Raw genomic sequence first — 17,402 nt, 5'->3', positions numbered from 1 at the left:
ATGTCAAAGAAAAAAGTGTAATTAGATTGGAGAATTAGTTTGGAGTTGAAATAGCTGAGGTGATAATTTTGGTAATTAGATTATTTTGTTTTAATATTAATGAGCAACTGAAGTTAGTTTACGCTTGGCAGAAAGTGTATATTTATAAAATATAGTATAGGGCATTAAGGAAAATTTATTGTATATTATATAATAAAATGGATAAATCAATAAGAGGTAGAAATAGATGAGTAAGTAGATTAGGAGATATAGTATGATTAATTAATAATGGTATATGGTATTTAGCACTCCTAAATGTATGTTATATGTTTGTGTGTGTTAATTAAAAATAAATAAATAATTTTTTAAAAACGACATTGAGAAGAAGGAAGGAATGGCAAACATTGTGCCATTGTTTGAGCTGTGATAAGTTGTCCTGTGTAATCAAATCCTAGTTGAGAAGGACAGTTATTTCTGCTTCATCTTTCAAAAGCAAAAGGTGAATTTTTCAAACAGCCACAGGAAGTGCTGTGATTATGCTGGAGGGGTGAGGAGGAAAAAAAAAAATCCTTGAAATTCTAGAGCCTGAGAGAACTTTTAAAAACAATCATTTACAAAACCTTCCACATGTTCAGTAAGAGCTTGTTTCACGTGATGATCTCCCAAGAGAACAGCAAATCTTCTCTGCTGGTGAAACCTTTTTAAGTAAAAGTTTCCAGAACTATTTTGTTTACTAGGGCTAAAATTCTATGCACACTTTCCCGGGAGTAAGCCCCATTAAACATTATGGGACTTACTGTTGAGTAAACTCACCTGGGATTGGGCTGAGTTATTAAAACTGATGGTTACATTTCTAACTAGATAGATAAAATAACAAAGTTTAATATGTCATGTACTATTTGGCACGCCACTTTTTAAAACTTCTTTTCAATAAAATCTAAATTTTAAACAATTCAAAAATTTTAATCATGTCATAGTATTAGAATCAACAGATATCATGGTATTAGTTGAAAAGCGGTATATAAATACTGTTAATAATAATAATAATAATATTAGGTGTAGCAGCAGAGGCATTGTTCACAGTGTATGGGGTCAATCAGACTTTCAAGACATAGAAATGAGCATGTTTCTAAGATCCTTGGAGGCATTTGTTTCCCATTTGTTACCCTCACTTCCCAACCCTATGGGCCTTCTGTTGTCACAAAAGGCACTAGTCTTTTGCACTAGTCCACTAGTCCTGCACTCGTGGACATGTTGTGCCACTGTCACTCATGAGAGAGCTACTGGTGGGAAGGGCCAGCAGAACCACATGCATGTCAGACTCAGGCATTTACAAAACCTTCCACGTGTTCAGTAAGAGCTTGTTTCATGTGATGATCTCCCAAGAGAACAGTGCTGGTAGGTTGTTGGTGACAGTGGGTCATGGATTGGGAGGGGAAGTAATGGAGCATTTCAGGGGAGGAACCAAGGCATGTCAGGGAGGAAGGGGGTGAATCTAGTGGCAATCATGCATACCAGATCCTATCTCCATAACTTCTCCCTTTAATGCCCCCTGGCTCTCTTTGTACAAGCCAGATCCATAGCTAGCATAGGTCCCCATGGAGACCCATAGGTTTACATGACCCATAGGAGGCAAGTAAAAAAGTGTTTTACTTACCTCCAGTTTGCCTTCTGATCCCCCCCCCCCCCAACAGCAAGCTGTCACTGGTGCTGCATGTTATGGACAGGCAGGGGATAGAACTAGGCTCTCTGTCTTTGGTGTCTAAGGGTTTTGAGTGTTTCAGATTTCTTTTGGTTCATCATTTATTACTGAAGAAATAAGTTTGAATGTTCCAAACCAACACTCCGTTTGCAAGACTAACATTTTTGTTTGAAAGGAATCTCTTCCTCTTTTGACTGCCTGTGTTTGGAAACTAAATGTTTATCTTCACAGTCCTTTTTAAGAGTGCTCCCCTTTTAACCAGAGTAATACTTCAGGTATAGATTAGGGATTACAGAAAAAATATTGGAAAAACTTATAGTTTCATTGTGTGACACCCAGAATGTGCAACATGTGCCAGCACACGGCATTGCCCCCCCCCCCCAATTGAAGTTCCCTGAGGCCCATGAAAAGCTACTACTGAGCATTAGGGGAGTTTTGGCAATGGCACGGGAAGCAGTGCACAGAGCAGCAGTGGGAAATGCACATCTAGAAACTCCCAGGGAAACCATCTGCAAAGTACCTAAGTGGTGCTTTGTTCATGGTGTCTAGACATTCCCTATTCCTCCTCTTGCAGTCCACCTTGCCACATTCTATGACATATTCAAACATATTGTCTGAATTGTGTTTTATACTGGTTAACTTACTGTGAAGGCGGATCACAGGATGAACAGGGTTGAAATCAAGCCCACCACGCAATGCATGGCGGTGTATAAAGGCCAGAGAAATATGTGTAAGTAGCGACATCAAGGAGCACATAGCTGACAAAAGAAAGGAGGAAAAATAAACGTAATCGTCGGAATGTGAAGATCAATCATGAGTTAGTATGTACTGCATGCTCAAGCGTTTGGTTAGCATACCCGATAGACACAAAAGCCCAACCATTCCAGAATATTGTCAGATATTCAAATTCCACTGATACTTTCCTTTTGTTGAGTGTAAGTTAGTACTGAGAGTATAGGACAGTTTGTACATAGCTAGTGGGACTAAGAGGTTTAAAATTATAATCCCATAAAGACAGGAGGATCAATGACATTATATCAAGGCATTATATATATCAATGCCATATATCTATGGCATTATATCAAGGAGGATCCTTTGAAAGGCATATTCCCTCAATGATTATCCTTGCTCTTGAATACAAGGTTACAGAAAATTTGTTAAAACCATATAGAATGGGCACCTTTGTTACTTGGCCAACATTTTCTGTTCTTGATCATCCTAAAAGGCAACAATTTAGCAGAGCGTAGCTTCCCAGCATACAAAGGACTTCTAAACAGGATACAAATTGTACAATAAACACCGGCACTGGTTGCATTTCCAGTGTATTGTGGTCTCAAGTTAACCTCTTTCTATTGATGGCCTTGATGTCATACCATCAAAGTAAAGAGAAGTGGGAAGGTCACTGTTGCATGTCCTAATGCCTGGGCATTAAACTTTCAGCAGACTGCATCAGCTCAGGAGTTTATTATCACAGTAGATGACTGTCAACCGAATCCTAACTTCCATGCAGCGATGCAACAGCGGCAGTGCAACTCCTGCTGAATCCTGCAGGGGAGTTTTGGCTTGTGGCCGTCTCCTTAGGGTAAGGCAACATTTGTTCCCTTACCCTGGAGTAAGCTCCAGCAACTGTCATGGGTCAGACCTGCACCAGTGATATTGCTAGCGCAAGTCTGTGTTGATCTGTGAAGGGGGTTAGTATTTGGTGGGTCCTGCTACTGCTGAGCCCGCCCCCAAACCTGGTTATTATAACAAATGTAAGATTATGTAAGCCTCAGTAGCTAATCTTGCTTGTTTTTCTCCTCTCTCCAGACTACCTTTTCCTTTTGTACTGTGTTTAATATTCAATTGTATGCCATTATTTTAAACTGCAAACCACCTACAGTGCTTTAGCAGAAGGGGAGTACATAAACAAAGCAAATAAACCAAGAAAACCAAGCATTTCTCTCTTTATATAACGCCATATTTACCTCTAATTCTCTGTGAGGGCTAGTCCTCTGTGACTACTCCCATCATAGGCTGGGCCCTTGTAAAGGCTTCTGTTCACAAAGTTCTTCTGACAACATATGACTATTCCACTGAAGCAGCATGCTTCCTAAGCGTTGTGGTATGATTAGTATGTCACCAGAGCAAAGGTTCTCAAACTGTGGGTCCGTGGCGCGTCAGTGGATCACGGCCCAATTTTTGGTGGTTCGCAAAACTGACAGGGTAAATTAGGCTATGTGCATCAAGGGTTGAATGACCTGCTACTTGGGAGGGAGCACTGCTGCCCAAACACCATTACAGCCATAGAGGCTTGAGCAGCTGTGAAAGTGAAACTTTTTTTTAGGTGGGTCCTGATGCTAAAAAGCTTGAGAACCACTGCAAGGAATCATATGGGTGGACACTTTTACAGGAACCCAAACTAATAAGTCTCTGAGGTCTAGATAGAAACAGGATATCCTGAATGAGTGTACATTCATGACTAAGAACCAAAAATATCTTACTTAAAAGGCAACCAAAATGTAACAATGCTGAAGCATACAAGAAAATAGTAATCCATCATGTTGAAAAATAAATTTAAAAAACCCAAATAAGAATAACACTGAAAAAAGAGATACACAAAGAAAATATAAACACTATGTTTTAAAAGGAATAAAAGGTAAATTAAGGCATCTTTGGACTGAAATCATTTGGGTATTTCCTGGTCTATAATCCTAAAGGCAGATTGTTCTACCAGTGAAATTCATAATCAGGCTAAACATGACCCAGATTAAGAGAAAAGCTTCTGGCTGACAGTGGAGAGAAGATGAAATTTGCGATGCTCAGAGATTATCTCAGACACACTATAAGGATCAGCAGGGATTTGACAGTCAATCTCTTGTGAAAGTGGCAAGTCAGCAGTATTCTCTCAGGGACAGTGATAATGGAGTCATATTTGTCAGGTGCACTCTGCTTGGGAAAATGTGAAAATACTGAACCTGGTGCCATTCTTAACCCAAAGAAACAGTCAAATGATTGGGAAAGTAATGCTCTGATTCAAATTGCATATACATGCCTTCATGCCCACAGAAGCATTATAGTCAGTTACTCGCCATCACAACTCACATGGCTCAAGATCACTGAGATACCAGAACCCTTATTGTATTGCTATTCTGCATGCAAAAAAGGATGACTGCCATATCTAGCGAACTATCATCCTGATTATCTCCATATTACAGCGTAAGGTGTAAAAGATTATTTAAATGTGAATGGAAGGAGGTGATCTAGAGGAAAGCATTTATGCTGAAGGACTTCACTGAATTTACTAGCTTACTTCAAGAAAAACTAATGCTGGAAAAATGCATGCAGAACCAATGGTATAAAATGATGACACTTTTTCTTTACAACTTTATGCAAGTTAATAGGTTTCATTTTCACTCAGTGGAATGTATTTCCCAGCAAAATTCTAAGGAACCAGGAAAATCTGGACACAATAATATCGACCATGAAGGATGTGAAGAGTGCTCATGGATCTCCACATCTGGGGAAGCCAGTGAGTTCCCTGGGAAGTGGAGTCATTTTAGAGCAGTGATTCTCACACATTTAGCCCCAGGACCCACTTTTTAGAATGAGAATCTGTCAGGACCCACCAGAAGTGATGTCATGACCAGAGTGACATCATCAAGCAGGAAAATTTTTAACAATCCCAGGCTACAATCCTACCCACACTTACCCAGGAGTAAGTCCCATTGACTATCAATGTTAAAAGAATATACATAGTAGCTTGTTAAAAGTACAGATCTGTAACATTTCCCCAAATGCAGTCACATACCATGGTAGCATCAATTCTAATATATTAAAAATAAAACATTGAAATGACTGGGGATCCACCTGAAATTGACTCATGACCCACCAAGTGGGTCCCAACCACAGTTTGAGAAACACTGTTTCAGAGCATACGAACACCACACAGCCCAGAAAACTTCTGATCTGCTGGCTTAGTATAATAGCACGTGTGCTGTTCTTGCCTGCAAGCTTCTGACTCTACTCCATCATCTGAGTTAAGGTAGGGCTTTCACATACTTAGGGACCACATTTTTCAGGGTGGGAGGGCATGAAAGCATGGAGCTTGCAGGAACAATGATATGCTTTATTTTATTTATTTATCCCTTATTTTGGGATCACAGCCCTCACAGCTGATGAGGTTGTGTAGCTCTTGGAGACCAGTATGGCATAACCTCTTTTCTTCCCTCTGTACCCCCAGTAAGAAGTAGGGTGAAGTTCTTTCCTGGGGAACTGAGCTAGAGTGTTTTCAAGCCACTGAGAAACAAAATTTAAGCCTTATGAGTCCTATTATTTCGGCAGCGCTTACAGAGGAGAACTTCCTTAGGCATTTTGTTCCCATATTTCCTTCAGAACTATCTAAAAAATAAGGAGTTTTTACTGATTAACAGCCCAATCCGATGCAGGCTTATTCAACAGTACTTTATATTGATTTCTGTGGGAGTTACTCCCATGACAATACTGTACACACAAGATTGCAGCCTAAACAAGAATGTAAACATTGCAGTCTCTCTCAAGAGCTGACATTTTAAAGATATTTAACTAACGATCTCTTGCAATTGAATAGCGCAGACAAATTGTGTGCCGTTTATGTATGAGCTGTTCTATAACAGTTGTCTTTAGAAATATGAATTTTCATAATCAAAGGATGTACAGAATGTGCATGCAACAGTCCTGTTTAATACAATACTTTTTCCATCTTCCACTGTTGCCCCTATCCTAATCTGTAAAGCACATAGAGGATACTTCCTAAATAATTGTATTACAACTGTAACATACTCGTTCCTATAGTTTTTAAAAGAAAAAAAATAAATTGTAATTAGTAACTGCTTAGACAGTACTCAAAGATGAACACAAAATCCAGGACGATTGAATCCTTGACGAATTCCATACCGGCCAGGGGTCAGCATTAGCTTTGGGAAGCCTTTGTACACACATATAGCACAATCCTAAAGTTGGATTGAGCCAACTCAGGGCCCAATCCTATCCAATTTTCCAGTGCCGGTGCAGCCATGCCAATGGGGCATGCACTGCATCCTGTGGTGGGGAGGTAGTCCCAGAGGCCTCCTTAAGGTATGGGAACATTTGTTCCCTTACCTTGGGGTTACATTGCGGTTGCACCGGTGCTGGAAAATTGGATAGGATTGGGCCCTCAGCTGTCCCCACACCAGCTCAGAAGGTATGTTTGCTTATGAGCCAGCAGTTCTGGCCCAATAGCCTGCGCCAGCCTTCCTGCACCACATCCCATGCTAGTGCCAAGTGGTAGAGAGTTGTTGTTTCTGGATGGGGGGAGGATGGAATGGGAGAGGACTGGGCCCAGGAGGGGATGCAGAATGGTTGGAGGCCTCTTCATATCCTAACCCCCTTCCTGGGTCAGGCAGCCCTACATGGGGCATGGATCTGAGAAGCCCCTTGGGGCTGGGGCTTGACATGAGTTAAGGGGATATACTTCCCCTTACCCTGAGGAGACCTCCAACCACCTCCTGAGCTGCACTGGATGCAGCATAGGCCATGTGGCCTGGCTGTGCCAGTGCAGCTTAGGACTGGGCTGATGGTGTAAGTAAGCATACATTCCAGCCATTTCCCACCCATCTGAGCAGAAGCCACATAAGAGACAGACGAGAGTTCTCCTTGTATAGCCACTGCAGTTACGGCATGAAGAACTCCAACCATTGCAGTCACTGCTTCTCTCCCATTGCCCAGTAACTGCCCCCCGACTTACTCCTCCTGGATAATGGGGCCCATTGTTTCATGGGTGTTTCATGGGTGCAGCATTTGGGAATTCTAAATGGAACCTGGGAAGGAGGTCAGATCACTGCAGCTGCTGCTCTGACTAATGATGAAGAGCACTGGGGGGAGAAATAGCCACAGCAGGCCTGTGCTGCAGACAGGATGTTGTGGACAGGCACAGGTGCTGTTGCTTGCAGAGGTATGGGCACTATGTATCACATACCCAGGTGGACCTCACCTGTGCCACATCCCCTCATCCCTGCAGGCCAATCTGATGCATGTTTATTCAGAAGTATGTCCCACTTATTTCAGTGGGGTCTATTCCTAAGAACACATGCATAACCTTACAGTGCAATCCTATGCATGCCCACTCTGAAGTTATCCCTATCGGGTTCAATGGAGCTTACTCTTCACCAGAGATGGGTAGCCCAATCCTATGCTTCCTGGTGCCTGCTGGAGCAGTGGTGCCAAAATGGTTACTGATGTATCCAGCGGGTACCAGGAAGCCACCAGGACTCCTTACTTTCCATATGCTGTAAATGTGCTTTAAGGCAAGATTACGGCACCTAGCACCAGCGCTGGAGCTCGGTGCTGGGAGAGTTCAGCATTGGGCCCTAACTGCCCAATCTTATGCAACTCCCCACATAGTGATGCAGTCATGACAACAGGATTTATGCTGTATCCTGAGGTGGAGTTTTAGTCCCCAAAAAGGGGTAAGACTTGCCACCTGAATGGATCAACTTGGATCTGCACCAGTGGACCTGTTCAGACTGGAACGTCTGAATGGAGCCAGGAAGGTGGACTGAGAACAGGAAGGGGGATTGGATATCTGCAGCACTGCTATCGCCAGTACTGCCCCCTTCCCTGCCTCAATCTAGCTCCTCCCTGCCCTGTTTTCTGCCCCATTCCTCCCCTTCCCTACCCCATTCTACCCACCCCCTGCCTCCAGTGCTATCTTATTGGTGCTGGGGCTCCTTTCCAGTCTTCTGGCACATGGATCTAGCCACTTGTGGCAGCAGCCAGGCTGTGCAGAATAGTGTGCTGCACTTTGTGACAGCCATAAAGGACCTAGTGCTGCCAGATCAGTAGTTCCAGTAGTGTAAGGCCTAATAGGATTGGGCCATGTCTGTATAAGATCCCATCTCAATAATAATGTAACTTTGGGTGCAGTCCTAACCCTGAATTAGGCTGGACTTTAGAAAGTCATAAAGCACATTTGTGCCTCTTTGGGAGCAAGCTGCACCAGCACACAGAGGTGCACTGGAGCATGGAGGCTGCATCCAGTCCCCATGGCAGCTTGCGTCAGGTAGGTTGTTTCAGCTAAGCTTGGGGAGTCTGGAGAAGGCAGGGAGAAAGCGGGGAAGAGGCGTTCCAGGGTGGGGGAGAGCAGGCAGAGGGCAGTCCCAGGGACTGGCAAGCGGGGAGCAGGAAGTGGGAAGCGGGGCTGGGACTCAGCTGTTATTCCGGATTCCAACCCCGTTCCCCGAGCAGTGTGGATTGGCTTGATGCCGCTCCATTCTCTTCTAGCTTATGCCACCTCCTGAGGTGGCGCAAGTCCGAGGAGACCCATTGGGCCATGGTGGCTTACCTGTGGTAAGGGAAAGAGTTTCCCCTTGCCCCCAGCTGAGCCACTTCTGGCCCCAGTCTTGCGCTGGATACAGCGCAGGCCTCCTGGCCTGCCTTTTCCAGCACAAGATAGGATTGCGCTGCACGTTGATTAATAAATCCAGGCTCAACCTAAACTATCAACACAACCATTTTTATTCCATTTTTCAGCTGCTCTTTTCTTTGCTGCTGAGACTTCTGTCCCACAACAGTCAAATAAATGACCTGATGTATAACTCAACTACTGTACTCATGAGAACATATGTCCAGATAGCACTGAGCAACCACTGCCTAAGTTTGAACTGATGAATCAGCTAAATCAGCATTTCTCAAAGTTTGTCATCCGGCTGTACCACTTTGCATGGCCCACCTATTGGAAGTACCACTGGAAGAAACTGGCAATGATGCCATTGTCAGTTACTTCTGGAGTGGGAGAACAGATGCAATGCAAACACCAGTAAGAGGCTCAGAGTGGGCAGGAGGGCTTTTTTGAGTTTGCAGAAATTGCACACTGGAACTCTGCCTGCTGAGCCAAACCTCCTACTGTTGCTTGTCATGTTGCATTGCTGTTCTTGCTTCCAGGAGGCAGAGGTCTGCAGATCCTGGGTCTACCACCTAAGACCACCTCAAGTACCACTGGTGGTACAGATACTACTGGTTGAGAAACACTGAGCAAAATCATTGCCATAAGCATAACTGCAAATCCACAAAAGATCAGCTATAAGCAGATGCACAGAACTCTTTTCCAGGGGAGATGGGACATATTACTCTCCCCCCCCCCATGTCTAACAAAGATTTAAAACACTGGTGCTCACTGAAGTGCACGAAGCGCGTACCACTGAGAGGGACGTTGATCACTAGTGGCAGCCACTCATTGTAGTAATCAAGAGCATTAGAGGTTACATAGATGAATGTCACCCCGAGCAGAGAATAGGAAACAGGCAGCCTGGTTCAAGAAAGGGAATGATTGAGAGAAATGGGAAATGAGGGTGAAACTGAGAAACGGAAACTACTGAAGGAAAAAAGAGGGAAGGAGTTCATGACCCTGCTCTCTTGCACTTAGCATACCAGGAAATGTATCTGCAGCTCCATTTCCTAGCCTTAAAGTGGGGGAAATATCACTAGTCATAGTGAGGATGAATACATCCTGAAATGCTGGTATAATGTAACCAAATGGAACACACTGCAATAAACAGGGGGAAAGACACTCTTTTGTGCTCCACCTTCTTCGACTGGTAGGATGTCACAGATGGTTTTTATAGACCAACTTCCTCTAATGGAAAGTGTACTTGAAATTTAAACATTGCCTTTGAAATGAAAGGGTGACTTTAATAGTTTGCCCCCTGTGGTTTTCATCCTGATCACCCCGTCTTCCCAACCATGGGCCACTTTTAAATGAACAAAAGTTGACTAAAGTTCAGTAGAAACCAAGGGATTCAGATGAATTCCCATTGGACTGCTTGTTGCATATGACCACACTACACATTACTCAAGAGAGCCACAACTGGGCTCCCCAACATATTTTAAACCAAATTGCAGCTGCAGCTGGGAGGCTGCCAGTTTTTTTTCAGAGCACAGGTGGGGTGTGTGTGTTTCCCCCCCAATACTGTTTTTCTAATAATTCCCCCAAGCTGCTGTTTGTCCTGTGATAGGAAGACATGTAAACCTGCATGTTTTTTTCCACTCACAAACAGTAGGGTTGAGTTTTGGTGGAGTAGATGGCACAATTCTGCAAGCAACAACAGCTACATGCATCCACTAAGCAAGTCTGCAGCTGCCAGCTTTTCCTCTTGGTTTCCGTTCCAGTCTGTCCAAGACCAATTCCTATCTCAGTCTCTGTCTCTTCCAAAACCATCAACACACTCTGTCATTGAATTCCACTTCAACAGCAGCACTGAATCACAGGAAGAACAATTTCAGCTTATCACCTACTCCCACTACAATTAGCAATCAAACAATTTTACAACTACAGGCAACAATCCCCTTTTCCAAAATTACATTTTTTCCCCAGCAGCCCCAGAATACAACCCTGTCCTCATAAAGCACTAACCAAATAATTCTTAAAATCAGTACACAGCTGCAAAAGCATCACCCACAATCCCACAACATGTGTTTTCTCCAGGGGCTCTTTGTCCCAGATTCAACATGTCCAGGAAAAGCTGAGGAAAAGTCCAGTCACATTGTCTCTCAGTGGCATAGTGGGAAGGGTCTCCCCCCTCCAGGAATGACAGTGCAGGGGCCTCCATAAGGCCTTATGTGAGAGGGTTTCTTGTGCAGGACAAGCAGGGCTAATCTGCTCAAGGTAGTAGGATGGAATCCCCCTTTCTCTTCATTATACCAATCATTTTCACTGCCCATTATCTCAAATGGAGGCATAAGAACATAAGAACAGCCCCACTGGATCAGGCCATAGGCCCATCTAGTCCAGCTTCCTGTATCTCACAGCAGCCCACCAAATGCCCCAGGGAGCACACCAGATAACAAGAGACCTCATCTTGGTGCGCTCCCTTGCATCCCCAATTTCTTTTGTTCCATAACCAGCAGGCTTCTGGCTTACTGCCATTTCTGGAGCTTGGGACCAACTGTAGGGGCCTGATCCTAGCCACTAATTCTTTCACACGGGGTACCCTGCACATGCCCAATCTCGTCTGATCTTGGAAGCTAAGCAGGGTCAGGCCTGGTTAGTACTTGGATGGGAGACCACCTGAGAATACTGGGTGCTGTAGGCTTATACCATAGTCTTTTGAGACTGAAGGATGCCAACCAACAAAGTCCATAAAGAACTTTTCTTCACCTCTGTCTCCAGGAGGTGTCTGTACGCCTTCTGGCCCATGTGCTCCCACTTCTTTCTATGCCACTTCTTTCACAGGTACACTTGGTATGGAGAAGTCTATAAGTAGGATCTCCTCACCTTCAGGCTGCAGCTTCTCTGACTGCAAAGCACTCAGTTCCAGCTTGGATTGCACTTCTACTAGCTTCAGCTCCTGCAAATCTCACCCCCTCCCCCCATCTTTCTCAATCCTGAGATTATTTTCCAACTCTGCACCTTCAGTGTTACCAGCAGGCTCCTGGACAAAAGACACCATTTCCTTCTCAGCTACTGAGTACCAGCTCATTCCAAGCTCCTCTGGGGCTCAATCTCCTTGTGGAACTTCTCAGCTACTCTTGACTGGGCATTCTGTAGCTGGGCTTCTGGTGACAGGTGTGTCCTCTTGTAGTGAATGAACCAATAGCATTCTCACCTGGACTCTGCATTGGTTGCATCTGCAAGGTCTCTGGGTTGCACATGCTGACTTTGAGATCTTCTCTTTGCTGCTTTCTTTGTACGAGCTGCTGCAATATCAGCTTCAATTGTTCTAGGAATGTTGGTGATGCTTCCTTGATCTTGGCTTATCACATCAGTTCACAGTTGCCCTCCAAGGAAACACTATATCACTGTTAACACCAGTGTTAACACCAACTTTGAGTCCCTTCGGGGAGAAAGGCAGGGTAAAAAATAAAGTTATTAAAGTTATTATTAACTTTATATACTTATGCCCAGTTTCAAGGACAAGAAGTTCCAAGCAAGCAGCAAGACCTGAGTTTGGCTTCATGTGGTGGAGAAATCACTGAAGAATCTTTGTAAAGGCCCCCCTGTTTCAATCCCCTTCCCTCTTAGAGAATGAGAGACTGTGGGCCCAATCCTATTCCAACTTTCTAGCATTGGTGAGGCTGCAATGCAGCCCCAAGGTAAGGGAACAAAAGTTATAATACCTTGAGGAAGCCTCTGTGACTGCCTCCCCAACACAGGAAGCTTACCCCATTGGCACAGTAGCACCGGCACCTGAAAATTGGATAGGATTGGGCCCTGAGATCTCTTCAGGGACCCTGACCACAGGGTGTGAAAAGAACCACATCTTGCCTTTCTGGTGCTTTGACTGAAGGGATGCCTCCCCCCTCATCCATTATTAGCTGGACAGAGGCCGAATAAAAGTGTAGAAGCATCTGAAGTTTGGCCCCTTAGCAACACAAATATACAACACTAAGTATTGAATGGAGTAGTTAGCACAGTCCTGCCAACAACATCAGCTACACGTGTCTACTATGCATGTCTGCAGCAGCTAGCTCTTCCTCTTGGCTTCCATTCCAGTCTTTCCAAGTTTAAATCCTATCTCCATATCACTCTCGATCTCCTCCAGAATCTCTAGCATGTGCTCTTTCTCTCTTTTTCGCTAACTCAGAAGGGGAGGAGTCACCTTATCCTAAGACGTTCCTCTCAGGCAGTTGTACTTGAGGTCCCCAGTGGTGACTCCCATTCAAGAACTTTCTTGGACCATTAACATTGGTTTATCCTTTTTCATCTATTCCAGGCAACTGGCTATGCATTGCCTCTGAGGCCGGGTCTAGTGCCATGCTCATTCACAACATCAAGTCTCAATTTCACCATACAGTAAACCACACTGAAAAAAATGGCCAAGATTTGTTATTCTACAAAATTATTTTCAAAAGAATTTTGTGACCTAGTCATTTTGATTGCTGTTGCCTACAAATATCCATGCCAAAATCCTTCTCTTATAAAGTACACTTCGATACTTTACTTTGTCTTGCTTCCAGTCTTGCATAAACGGCTTCCTTTGGGACTTAAAGAGACAGTAAACACTGTTCTTCACAGCCTTTGGTCCTAATTCGTAAAGGGCCACTCTTTCATGCCATCATTTTGCATTCTGCACAGTGTTGGATGTTCATGACAGCTTACCAGTCACTTGACTTTAAAAAGAGCCAATATCATTTCTTTTGATGTCATTTCTATACAAGAATTGGGACACTGGTAGGTATGACACTTGGGTTATCTTTAAAGTTGTAGAGACAAGAACAGTCTGGTAACTGACTGTGTAGACTTGGGTCACTCCATTCAGCCATATTAGAAGGTTGCCATGGGAAACTGGAACATGCACATTTCAAGCATGCTTTGTAAGACAAGAAAAACTACGTCAATGGTGGTCATTTTGTCTCTTTCATGGCTATTTTGTCTCTTACTTATTGTTACCATCTGAGAACATTCCCGCTTTTGAATGTGTTATGGAACTAGTTAATTGGAATAATGAATATACCAAGTTGGCTCACAGATATAGGAGATAAACACATGAAAATTCATGGAAAGATTTGTTCCAATGGGTTTATTCTCTGGGCTCTCTAACTGAGAGCATCCAGTCCCGGACCATGTTTGAAGTTAAGTGGGTCTGGACTTGATCAGCGTCTGGATACGAGACCACTAGTAGTCTCATGACATAGCTTCCAGCTGTCTCGTTAACCAGGGACACCCTCTTTTTTTCCATTATCTCCCTGTCCAAGATAAAACAATGTCCCTGTTTAGCCTTGTGGGATGTACTTGGTAACATTTGTGTTAGCAGGGCACACGCATGCACAAGAGCTTTTTTCCAGCTGCCGTTCAAGCCTCTAGAAATATATGGATTCCAGCTTGCACATATGTGAAAAATCATTCACATGGACACAAAATGCCAGTGCACAGCTTCCTGCTCATCAGCACATATCCAGACTGACTCCCTGCTTTAGAAGCCAGTGAAAGATTAGCTAAAAATGAACAGCAGGCAGAGAATAGACTTCAGCAGTGTGTAAAATGAGGGTACAGGATGGGGAGAATTTCAGGCAAGTGATTCTTGGTGTGACAAGGGGGCATTCCAAGATCATAACAATGTCCTGATTTCCCACTATGAAGTGTCAAAACTTGAAGGTCTGCCATTTAAGGCACACTGGGTGCAATCCTATCCTGCACTGGAACAGGCAAGCCAAGATGCTTGCATTGCATCTAGCGCAAGATAGTGGCCGTAAGTGGCTCAGCCAGAGGCAAGGGGAAACATTTCCCCTTATTTATTTATTTTTCACGTTTTTATACCACCCTTCCTCCAAGGAGCTCAGGGCGGTGTACACAACTGCTCCCCTCCTTTTGTCCTCACAACAAGCCTGTGAGGTAGGTGAGGCTGAGAGAAAGGGACTGGCCCAAGGTCACCCAGGAAGCTTCATGGTTGAGGTGGGATTCGAACCTGGATCTTCCAGGTCTAAGTCCACCTCCCAAACTACTACACCACCCTGGCTCTCCGGGTAAGGGCTGCTGGCCCCTATGGGTCTCCTCGAACTTGCGCCACCTTTTGAAGCCACTCCGTTCTCCCCGAGAACGGGGTTTGGGATCCAGCATAACTGCCAGATCCCAGCCCCGCCTCCCACTCCCTGCCCGCCCACCCCTGGGGCCACTTACGGCCCGCCCGCCCTTCCCCCGCCCAGGAATGCCTCCCTGCTGCCTCACCCTGCCTGTCTTTGCTGCTTGCATCGGCCCGGTCGGAGGGGTGCAAGCCTTGGCGAGGAAAACGCCACAGAGGTTGGATTCAGCCTCCGTGTGTTGGTGCATCTCTGTTCGCCGACACGGCTTCCTCCTGAGGAGGCGCAAACACGCCTTATGGCATGTTTGCAACCCTCCTAGGCTGGCGCAAGGGACTTGTACCTGTCCAACTCATTTCCAGGATTGCGCCCTCTGATTTTTCCAAAGAAGAATGAGTTATACATAATAAAAAGAAAGAAAGCATATTCTAAATCCAGCTCTCCTTTCTGTCCATGCCCCTTTATAACAAGAACAAAGTGCACATTCTGTTTGTAAGCTTCTGCTGTGTGTGTTTTATCTAGCAGAACATGATGTGACACAACAGCTCAGTCAATGTGTATGCTCACATTCAGGCAGAGACTCCTCTATCTCCATTCCCTGCTTCTTCAACATCCCTCCATCCACCAAGAATCCTTGACCTGGTTTGCTGATAGGTCCCAGAAGCCAGGCAGCACCTGGAGCAAGGGGTAAAATTTGTGCCCAGTGGATATCCCCTTCCCCTTCTATCTCTGGTGCTTCATCTGCTGACACCCTGGGTACAGCTCCAACACTCCTGCTCCTGCCCCAGGCAGCCACCCCTGCAGGCAGCAATGTAGGTGCTCGTGAGACGGCAAAAGTGAAATACCTTCTCCAAGAAAGTAAGGACAGAGAAGTGATTTGCATTGCCTCGTGCCCTTGCCAGTCATCTCAGTCCTGCCATTTCAAAACAATGGCAGGTTGAGGCCTTCTCTGCCTCACTCTGATGCAAATGAAAGGAGAGGGGGGAACTGGCAGAACAGGAGCAGTAAATGTGGAGTGGTAGCAGATAGATGGAGTGGTGGCAGATGCCACCACAAAGATAATGAGTGTCAGTGAGTGTGGTGCATCTTATGCACTGTGTTGGTCTCAGGTGCCAGGAAGGCTTGGTCCAGGCCTATCTATTTCTATTCCCTGTGTTTCCTGCTGCTTCTCTCTATCAACAGTGTTCCGCACTCTCCTTAATTCATTTCTGCCCAGCCCACAGGTGTACGCATTTGATCCCTGTTACGTATATGCAACGTTGGGCAGTGGCCTGCTTTGTGTCCAGCGCAGGTTAGGTGCAGGCTGGAGGCTACCTAGATGTAAGAGGATATTTTTCCCCTCAGCCTGTGCTGAGCCCCTGCCTACCCTATGGGGCAACTCAGATCTGCACCAACTAGCGAGGTGCTCCGCTGGATCAGGCAAAAGGCCCATCTAGTCCAACTTCCTGTATCTCACAGTGGCCCACCAGATGCCTCAGGGAGTAACAACAAGAGACCTCCATCCTGGTGCCATCCCTTGCATCTGGCACTCCGAAGCAGCCTACTTCTGAAATGAGGAGGTTGCACATACCCATCAGAGCTTGTAACCTGTGATGGACTTTTTCTCCAGAAATCTGTCCAATCCCCTTTTAAAGGCAGCGAGGCCAGATGCCATTACCACATCCTGTGTTAAGGAGTTCCACAGACTAATTACACACTAAGTAAATAAGTATTTTCTTTTGTCTGTTCTAAATCTCCCGACACTCAATTTTAGTGGATGTCCCTGGTTCTAGTATTGGGTTAAAGGGAAAAGAACATCCTCAATCCCCTAATCCCCTAATCCATGAGAGGACCTCTTATTCCCTGACGGTGCAGTTTTCTCAGCAGCCTTTGGTGAGGGACTGTGTCAAATGCCTTCTGAAAATCCATTTAACTGTTAAATGAATTTAACTGAAAATCCATTTAACAATCTATTTAACTGGCGTAAATCTGAGCAGCTCATGTAAGACTGCAAGGCCCAAGAGTGGGGATTAGGATCTGGTGTGCACTGCCTCCACCAATCCCACTTCCCTTCCCAGACCCAATCCACCCAAAAACATTGACTTCCCACTCCCAGAACACCCTCCTGCTACCCTCTCCCACCTCCTGTGCCACCTGGTGCAAACATACTCCAGCTGGCTGACTCAGGGACTGGATCTGGCCCTCCTGAGCTGGCAAGGGCCTCTGCACTGAC

The 17,402-nt window shown here is 45.0% G+C and overlaps 1 pseudogene; it reads left to right on the top strand.

The window, feature by feature from the left end:
- Positions 1-11,647: 11,647 nt before the first annotated feature.
- LOC136637937 (5S ribosomal RNA) lies at positions 11,648-11,766 on the top strand (annotated as a pseudogene).
- Positions 11,767-17,402: the final 5,636 nt, after the last annotated feature.

Source organism: Tiliqua scincoides, chromosome 1, assembly GCF_035046505.1.
Source record: "Tiliqua scincoides isolate rTilSci1 chromosome 1, rTilSci1.hap2, whole genome shotgun sequence".
In the NCBI taxonomy this organism is placed as follows: domain Eukaryota; kingdom Metazoa; phylum Chordata; class Lepidosauria; order Squamata; family Scincidae; genus Tiliqua; species Tiliqua scincoides.
This window is presented reverse-complemented; position numbering and strand designations above follow the sequence as displayed.